We start from the raw sequence: 9,408 nt of genomic DNA on the forward strand, positions 1-9,408 counted from the left end.
CAAATTACTCTTACAGGACATTCTCATCAGGAGAACAAAGAATGCAACCTGCAAAGCCAATTGCACTGTATATGACGCACCAACCAAATACTTAACAACCCAGCAGCACACAAAATAAGCTGAGTGACAATTCTGTTCAGACAACAGTGTTGTAACCCAGAACTCCAGTAAGCAGGAAATGGTAATCTATACAACATTTCCAGTGCAATAGATACCCACTTGACAATTCTGTTTGAAAAAGGCTACATTAAGGCTGGGATGAGACTAATAAAATGCAATCAAAACATTCCTGGGAATTAAAGAACATGGTAGGAGTTCCATTAGTTTTCCTACAATTTCATTTATATACCTAGCAAGAGGAGAGCAGCAAATATCAAAATGATACAATGAGCCCTTGGGGTTTAAATCACAAAAATCATATCTGATTGCTCCTCTGTGTAAAAGAATCGGTTAACTTTCTTCTGATAAGTAGAAACTAAGCGAAGAGCATATTTTATTCTGCTAGAATTTGCCAATTCATAAGACCAAATATTGCTTCCTTCACTTCATATATAAATGGGCACAGTCCATTCAGCTCTTCCACCTCACTGTGCTATATGCAGACAAGGATTTTGAAAACAAGAAGAAACGTACTACTGCAATAAAACATTCAGAAGCCAAAAATATACAAAATATATCAATTGTAGGTGGGATGCTATATCAAGGTTTTCTATTGATTTACCATCATGCCCAATGCAAAATATTCTGGGATAGCAAGGACAAATTGAGGCAGGGTGACAATAAGTGAAGACAGAAGGGGAACCCCCATTTAAATCCACCGATTCCCCTCTTTTAGATAGCAATAGCAACAGCATTTAGGCTTATATGCTGCCCCATAGCTCTTTATAGTACTCGCTGGGCAGTTTACAATGTAGAAGCATTGTAACCATATTGCCCCCAACAATCTGGGCCCTCATTTTACCAACCTTAGAAGGATGGAAGGCTGAGTCAACCTTGAGCCCCATCAGAATAGCACTCCAGGCTGTGGGCAGAATTTGCCTGCAATATTGCAGGAGAAGAAACTTCCTTTTCAAATACAATGGACTCTGCTTACGGGCTCATTGTGGCCTGCATACAATAGGCTAGGGGTGTCAAACTCAATTTCATTGAGGGCCACATCAGCATTGCGGTTGCCCTGAGGGGGCCGGGTGGGTATGGCCAGGGTGGGTGTGGCCTACTGGGTGGGCATGGCTAAAGTGCATATGGCCTACTGGGTGGGCGTGGCCAGCTCTACATCGTTCGCATCAAGGGTGCCTATGGGGGTCTGGGCAGGAGTGGGACAGATCTGAGGGTCTGTGGCAGAAGGAGGGTCTCTGGGCCAGGGCCAAGGCAGTGGGGGCCGTTCCCTCACTGTTTCCAGGATGGCTTCGTGGGCCACATGAAACCACTTCACGGGCCAGATCCGGCCCCCGGGCCTTGTGTTTGACATGTCTGCAATAGGCCATTTGACTGGGATGGATAGATGGTTTGGAAGGTGTTTCCTTGTGCAGAAGGCTGACTAAGACATCTTTCAATTCTACCCCACCCAGGTTCTGTGCTAAATGGAAAGGGGAGCCCCTCGTAAAACACCTACTTTATTTGTATTATTGACTTTTGATTTTAGCCAGGCTAAAAGACCTGCAGACAGTCCGATGAGTGAGAGATATGTGGATGCATATGCTGCCTCATCCCCTAGGCTCCAGTCTGCTTTCATGTTATGAAACATTTGTTAGCTTTAACTAAAACAGGGTGAATAATTAACAGGATTAAAAAGAAGATTGGTAACTCTAAATGAGCATTGAAGACAAGTCTCCACAAAATGAAGCCAGCATGTTACTGTTGCCATGAAGAATTTCTAAAGTCCCATGCTGGGTCTGGGCTGACATCCTGCCTGGCAGATGGGGGCAACATACTTGTAGACAACTACAAACCTTGGTTCACAATAGATACTTTGATTGCCATCCTAAATGCATTTCACTAGGGCAGGGGGAGGCAACCTCGGCTCTTTTATGACTCGTGGACTTCAACTCCCAGAATTCCTGAGCCAACATGGCTGGCTCAGGAATTCTGGGAGTTGAAGTCCACGAGTCATAAAAGAGCCAAGGTTGCCTACCCCTGCACTAGGGGATAAGCCCACATTAAACAAAATGGGAAGGATTCCTAAATAAAGCTGAATGAGATTATTTGGTATGCCCTTAAAAACTACAATTTTTCATTGGAGAGCAGAATATGTGCTGACTTTTTTAAAAAAAATATCTATCCGATTAATGAAAAGCTCTTTGAAGGCTTGTTTCAGCTTTCTTACGGGATTTGCTCAATAAGGTCTGTCTCTAGAAGGCCACCGACTGCTTCTTGTTTCATTAAACTGCATAACTCACTTCCAAAATCCAGAGATAGGTTTAGATTCACTCTCCTTCCCCTCCACTTCTGGAGAATAGGACCAAATACTTGTGGAGACTAGAATCTAGAAGGCATTCTGAGTGGGGTGGGGGGGAGAGGAACTGCTGTATACCGGAAATAGATAACCAGATATCCTCCAGATAATTTGGACTGCATAATCCTTTAACACTAGTCAGAAAGCTGCAGTTGTTTTTGGAGTTGAGCTTTTGCAATTGTTTACCACGGGTCTCCAAAGGCCATGACCCAGACCTATAAATCAGATGACTGCAAGGTATAGGAAGAAGGGATATCAAAGAATAAAGCTGATGAGCTCACCCAGCAGAGTTCGTGCTGACCCTCCTAAACCTGAACAAGCAGAGGCACCTCCAAGAATGCATTAATGTTTTCCATCTACTCTTTCTTTAGGCCTAAGGGGTCCTCCACCCTACCTGAATCCCATCAGCTCATACGAAGAGCTTTTCAGGAGGGCTTCTCATAGGAATCTATTACCCAGGCATTGCATTCAGCTCCCTAATTCCATTTCTGATTTTGCGATGCTTAGAAGTCTGAAAAACTTGCATTCGTGAATTTCAACGGCAAACTGCAATGAACTGAATAGCAATTTAAGAAGTCTCTATACATACCTAAGTCTTAGACATAAGATGCACCAAAAGCCTTTCCCTCAAAAATCCTGCTCTACAATCTTATAAGGAAGTCATGTATCATTGTTCAATCGATGCGGGGCTATCCCCCCGCTTCACAGTTTGGGGCCCCAATACTTTAAAAATGGCTAATATTTGATTTGTTGTTGTTGTTAGTTGCGAAGTCGTGTCCAACCCATTGCGACCCTATGGACAACGTTCCTCCAGGCCTTCCTGTCCTCTACCATCTTCTGGAGTCCATTTAAGCTCACGCCTACTGCTTCAGTGACTCCATCCAGCCACCTCATTCTCTGTCGTCCCCTTCTTCTATTGCCCTCAACCTTTCCCAGCATTAGGCTGTTCTCCAGTGAGTCCTTCCTTCTCATTAGGTGGCGAAAGTATTTGAGTTTTAGCTTCAGGATCTGGCCTTCTAAAGAGCAGTCTCCTCTAGGACTGACCGGTTTGATCGCCTCGCAGTCCAAGGGACTCGCAGGAGTCTTCTCCAGCACCATAGTTCAAAGGCCTCAATTCTTTGGCGCTCAGCCTTTTTTATGGTCCAACTTTCACTGCCATACATTCCAACTGGGAAGACCATAGCCTTGACTATACGCACTTTTGTTGACAGGGTGATGTCTCTGCTTTTTAGTGTGCTGTCTAGATTTGCCGTGGCTTTCCTCCCAAGGAGCAAGCGTCTTTTAATTTCTTGGCTACAGTCCCATTCTGCAGTGATCTTGGAGCCCAGGAAAATAAAATCTGTCACTACCTCCATTTATTCCCCGTCTATTTGCCAGGAATTGAGAGGGCCGGATGCCATGATCTTGGTTTTCTTAATGTTTCAACCCAAGTTTCAACCCAAGTTTTGCACTCTCCTTCACCCACAACAAAAGGCTCTTTAGTTCTTCTTCACTTTCTGCCATTAGAGTGGTATCATCTGCATACCTTAGGTTGTTGATATTTCTTCCGGCAATCTTAATTCCAACTTTTGATTCATCTAGCCCTGCCTTTCTCATGATGTGCTCTGCATATAAGTTAAATAGGCAGGGCGACAGTATACAGCCTTGCCGGACTCCTTTCCCAATTTTGAACCAATCAGTGGTTCCGTGTCCAGTTCTCACTGTTGCTTCTTGGTCCACATATAGGCTTCTCAAGAGACAAATAAGATGGTCTGGTACACCCATCTCTTTAAGAACTTGCCACAGTTTGTTATGATCCACACAATCAAAGGCTTTAGCATAGTCAATGAAGCAGAAGTAGATGTTTTTCTGGAACTCTCTAGCTTTCTCCATGATCCAGCGTATGTTGGCAATTTGATCTCTAGTTCCTCTGCCTCTTCGAAATCCTGCCTGTACTTCTGGTAGTTCTTGATCCACATACTGTTGGAGTCTAGCTTGTAGGATTTTAAGCATAACTTTACTAGCATGACAAATGAGTGCAATGGTGCAATAGTTTGAACATTCTTTGGCACTGCGTTTCTTTGGAATTGGAATGTAAACTGATCTTTTCCAATCCTGTGGCCACTGTTGAGTTTTCTAAGTTTGCTGGCAAATTGAGTGTAGCACTTTTACTGCATCATCTTTTAAGATTTTGAATAGCTCAGCTGGAATACTGTCACCTCCACTAGCTTTGTTGTTGCTGAGCTTCTCTAAGGCCCACTTCACTTCACATTCTAGGATGTCTGGCTCAAGGTCAGTGACCACCTCATTGTGATTAGCAGGGACATTAAGCTCATTCTTGTATAGTTCTTCTGTGTAATTTTGCCACCTCTTCTTAATCTCTTCTGCCTCTGTTAGGTCCCTGCCATTTTGGTCCTTTATCATGCCCATTTTTGCATGAAACGTTCCCTTCATCTCTCCAATTTTCTTGAAAAGACCTCTGGTCCTCCCTATTCTATTGTTTTCTTCTATTTCTTTGCACTGTTCATTTAAGAAGGCATTCTTATCTCTTCTAGCTATTCTCTGGAATTCTGCATTCAATTGGGCGTATCTTTCTTTTTCTCCCTTGCCTTTCGCTTCCCTCCTTTCCTCAGCTATTTGCAAAGCTTCCTCGGACAGCCATTTTGCTTTCTTGCATTTCTTTTTCTTTGGGATGGTTTTGGTTGCTACCTGTTGTACAATGTTGCGAACCTCTTTCCATAGTTCTTCAGGCACTCTGTCTATCAGATCTAATTCCTTAAATCTATTTGTCACCTCTACTGTATAATCAACAGGGATATGATTTAATTCATACCTGACTGGCCTAGTGCTTTTCCCTACTTTCTTTAATTTAAGCCTAAACTTTGCAACAAGAAGCTCATGGTCTGAGTCACAGTCAGCTCCTGGTCTTGTTTTTACTGACTGTATAGAGCTTCTCCATCTTTGGCTGCAGAGCATATAGTCAATCTGATTTCTGTGTTGACCGTCTGGTGATGTCCATGTGTAAAGCCGTCTCTTGGGTTGTTGGAAAAGAGTGTTTGCTATGACCATCGTATTCTCTTGACAAAATTCTATCAGCCTGTGCCCTGCTTCATTTTGTACTGCAAGGCCAAATTTGCCTGTTAGTCTGGTTATCTTTTGGCTTCCTACTTTAACATTCCGAGCGGACAGTTGAATGCCGTTTTCCACTCATCCCCGGCCTTGATCCTTACCCTGTAGTATGCCTCCCTCAGGTCCAGCTTTGTAAAAACCCGACCCTTAGCCAGGTGTGCCAGCAAATCCTTCATCAAAGGGAGGGGGTACAGGTGTTCTACACACATCGCATTGACCCCCCAGTAATCAACACACAAACGAAGGGTCCCATCCTTCTTTTCTCGAAACAGGACAGGCGCCGCCATCCTGGATCGAGCAGGCTGAATAAAACCCCTCTCTAGGTTTTTGTCAATGTATCTCCAGAGCTCCTGCATCTCTCTTGGCATCATGGCATACATGTGGGGTTTGGGCAGCCTGGCACCTGGCTCCAGTTCGATAGCACAGTCCATAGGCCGGTGAGGTGGCAACACATTGCACTCTTGCTCGTTGAATACGTCCATCAGGCCGGAGTATTCCTGGGGCACCTGGGCCTCCTGCCCAAGTTCAATTCCACAGGCCTTCTCCTGCTCTCCCACCTTTCCTGGTCCTATAAAGGTGTCCTCCGAGGGGGGCTGGGGTCCTATCCCCAGACGGAGATGCTAGCAACCCCCCTCCCACCAGATCATAGGGCCCCATTTGTCCAGCCAAGTGAGCCCTAGGATGACCGCCTCTGTCATGGAAGGTACTATGACAAACCTCAGGGTCTCCCAATGCTCCCACATTTCCAACCTGATCGGTTCTGTCATGTGGGTTATGGGTGCCCCACCCAGGAGAGACCCATCCACCTGTTGGAACCGAAGGGGAGTGGCCAACCTTTTCAGTGCAACACCCACTTCGGACACCACCGCCTGGCTGATAAGGCATCGGGTGCTCCCTGAATCGATTAGGGCCCTGTATGCCCTCTTCCGTCCCATCTGTGGGCTTACTAGCAGCACCGGGAATACAAAGGGGCACACCAGAGTGCTTACCATCGGGTCCTCCTCCTGCTCTTGTTCCCCGGGGCTGTCATAGAGCATAGGCCGAACAGCTGCTGGTGTTTCCACCCGAAGAGGGGTTGTCATCCTGGGCGCCTCGCTCAACATTTGGTGTGCAGCCCGCGAGCGCTCCACGGTCTTTTTGGGGGTGGCCCCCCACGTTGGAGGAGTAGAAGGGGCTGCCTGGGACGGTGGCAGCGGGCACTCAGCTGCTCGATGGCCTGGCTGATCACATCTGAAGCACCGGATCGTCGGCCGTGGCACCTGAAAAGGGGGTCTTGGCGATGCAGTAACAGGTTTCTGCTCCTCCGACCTTACCCTCTCGGCAGGCCTACGACCTCCGGGCACGGTCTCGGGCCTTCCCTGTACGTCCTGTAGCCCGAACGCTGACTTACTGTCAAATCCCATCCACGAGAAGCAGGAAGAACGCACAACAGGAACGGGAGACGACCCACAAAAGAAATGTGTTTATTTAGGAACACAGCAAATCAAAGCAGGAACAAAGTCAGCATTGGCTGCTCTCTGCATCCAACGCTGTTTTTATAGCCACCCGGCGCACACACCCACACCCCGCCCAAACAAACTAACTTCCGCTTTTTCCCCTATATACATGCCACCCCTGCCTTCATGTTCCCTTTGGCTCATGCCTATCCTCGAAGCTCAGCATGCCCCTCCCACCAGGTACGTACCCCAACAAACCCTGAAACCACAATCCCACATCCCACCACCACAATTCACAGCAACCACCTCCCACCCAAGGACGTTCCCTTCATGAGCCCAGGCCCCTGGAACCCTACCACCCGTAGTCCCTGGCACCGCTGTAATCCCGGCGCCAGTATGGGCTCCATCCACCATGCAGCGTGGGAGGCCCAGAACAGCAGCCGTGCTCCAGCCCCCTTGCCGGCAAGACACCCGTGTCGGCGCGGCTTCTAACGCCGGCCGTGTCAGCGCGGCCTCCAGCATCGGGTGAGGGCCTGCATGATAGTCCGGCACAGGCGTGCCCTCCTCAGTCGGTCGGGGCCTTGCATGGTGGGTCAGCACAGGCATGGCCTCCAGGGACGGCCGGGGACTCCCGAAGCGGTCCGGTGCAGAAGCAGCACCGCAGAGCAGCTGGGAGCTTGCAGGCGTTCCGGGCATGTCGGGCGGCGCGGCCTCAGCTGGAACGGAGAGGTCCTGTAGGCGGGGTGTGCCAGCTGGTTTCAACCCCCCCACTGAGTGTCGGGCCTGCGGGGCTTGACACCCCCATGATGATAAGGACATCATTTTTTGGTGTTAGTTCTATAAGGTGCTGTAGGGCTTCATAGAACTGGTCAATTTCATCCTCTTCAGCACTGGTGGTTGGGGCATAGACCTGGACTACTGTGATATTGAATGATTTGCCTTGGATTCGAACTGAGATCATTCTGTCATTTTGAGGATTGTATCCCAGTATTGCTTTTCCTACTCTTTTATTGACTATGAAGGCTACTCCATTTCTTCTGAGGGATTCTTGCCTGCAGTAGTATACCTGATGGTCATCTGAATTAAATTCACCCATTCCTGTCCATTTTAGTTCGCTGATACCTAAGATGTCGATGTTCAGTCTTGTCATCTCTTGTTTGACCACGTCCAGCTTGCCTTGATTCATGGATCTTACATTCCAGGTTCCTATGGAGAAAAAAAATCTTTACAGCATCGGACATTCCTTTCACCACCAGACACATCCACAGCTGAGCATCCTTTCAGCTTTGGCCCAGTTGCTTCATTCCTTCTGGCACTACTAGTACTAGCCCTCTGCTCTTCCCCAGTAGTATATTGGACACCTTCCGACCTGAGGGGCTCATCTTCCAGCATCATATCGTTTTGCCTTTTGGTACTGTCCATAGGGTTTTCATTGAAAAGATACTGGAGTGGGTTGCCATTTCCTTCTCCAGTGGATCACGTTTTGTCAGAACTCTCTGCTATGACCTGTCCGTCTTGGGTGGCCCTGCACAGCATAGCTCATTGTTGTTGTTGTTAGCTGCGAAGTCATGTCCGACCCATCGCGACCCTATGGACAACATTCCTCCAGGCCTTCCTGTCTTCTACCATCTTCTGGAGTCCATTTAAGCTCACACCTACTGCTTCAGTGACTCCATCCAGCCACCTCATTCTCTGTCGTCCCCTTCTTCTATTGCCCTCGATCTTTCCCAGCATTAGGCTCTTCTCCAGTGAGTCCTTCCTTCTCATTAGGTGGCCAAAGTATTTGAGTTTTAGCTTCAGGATCTGGCCTTCTAAAGAGCAGTTAGGATTGATCTCCTCTAGGACTGACCGGTTTGATCGCCTTGCAGTCCAAGGGACTCGCAGGAGTCTTCTCCAGCACCATAGTTCAAAGGCCTCAATTCTTTGGCGCTCAGCCTTTCTTATGGTCCAACTTTCACTGCCATACATTGCAACTGGGAAGACCATAGCCTTGACTATACGCACTTTTGTTGACAGGGTGATGTCTCTGCTTTTTAGTGTGCTGTCTAGATTTGCCATGGCTTTCCTCCCCAGGAGCAAGCGTCTTTTAATTTCTTGGCTACAGTCCCCATCTGCAGTGATCTTGGAGCCCAGGAAAATAAAATCTGTCACTACCTCCATTTCTTCCCCATCTATTTGCCAAGAATTGAGAGGGCCAGATGCCATGATCTTGGTTTTCTTAATGTTAAGTTTCAACCCAAGTTTTGCACTCTCCTTCTTCACCCGCAACAAGAGGCTCTTTAGTTCTTCTTCACTTTCTGCCATTAGAGTGGTATCATCTGCGTATCTTAGGTTGTTGATATTTCTTCCGGCAATCTTAATTCCAACTTTTGATTCATCTAGCCCTGCCTTTCTCATGATGTGCTCTGCATA

Source organism: Vipera ursinii (genome assembly GCF_947247035.1).
Source record: "Vipera ursinii genome assembly, chromosome: 1".
Taxonomy (NCBI): domain Eukaryota; kingdom Metazoa; phylum Chordata; class Lepidosauria; order Squamata; family Viperidae; genus Vipera; species Vipera ursinii.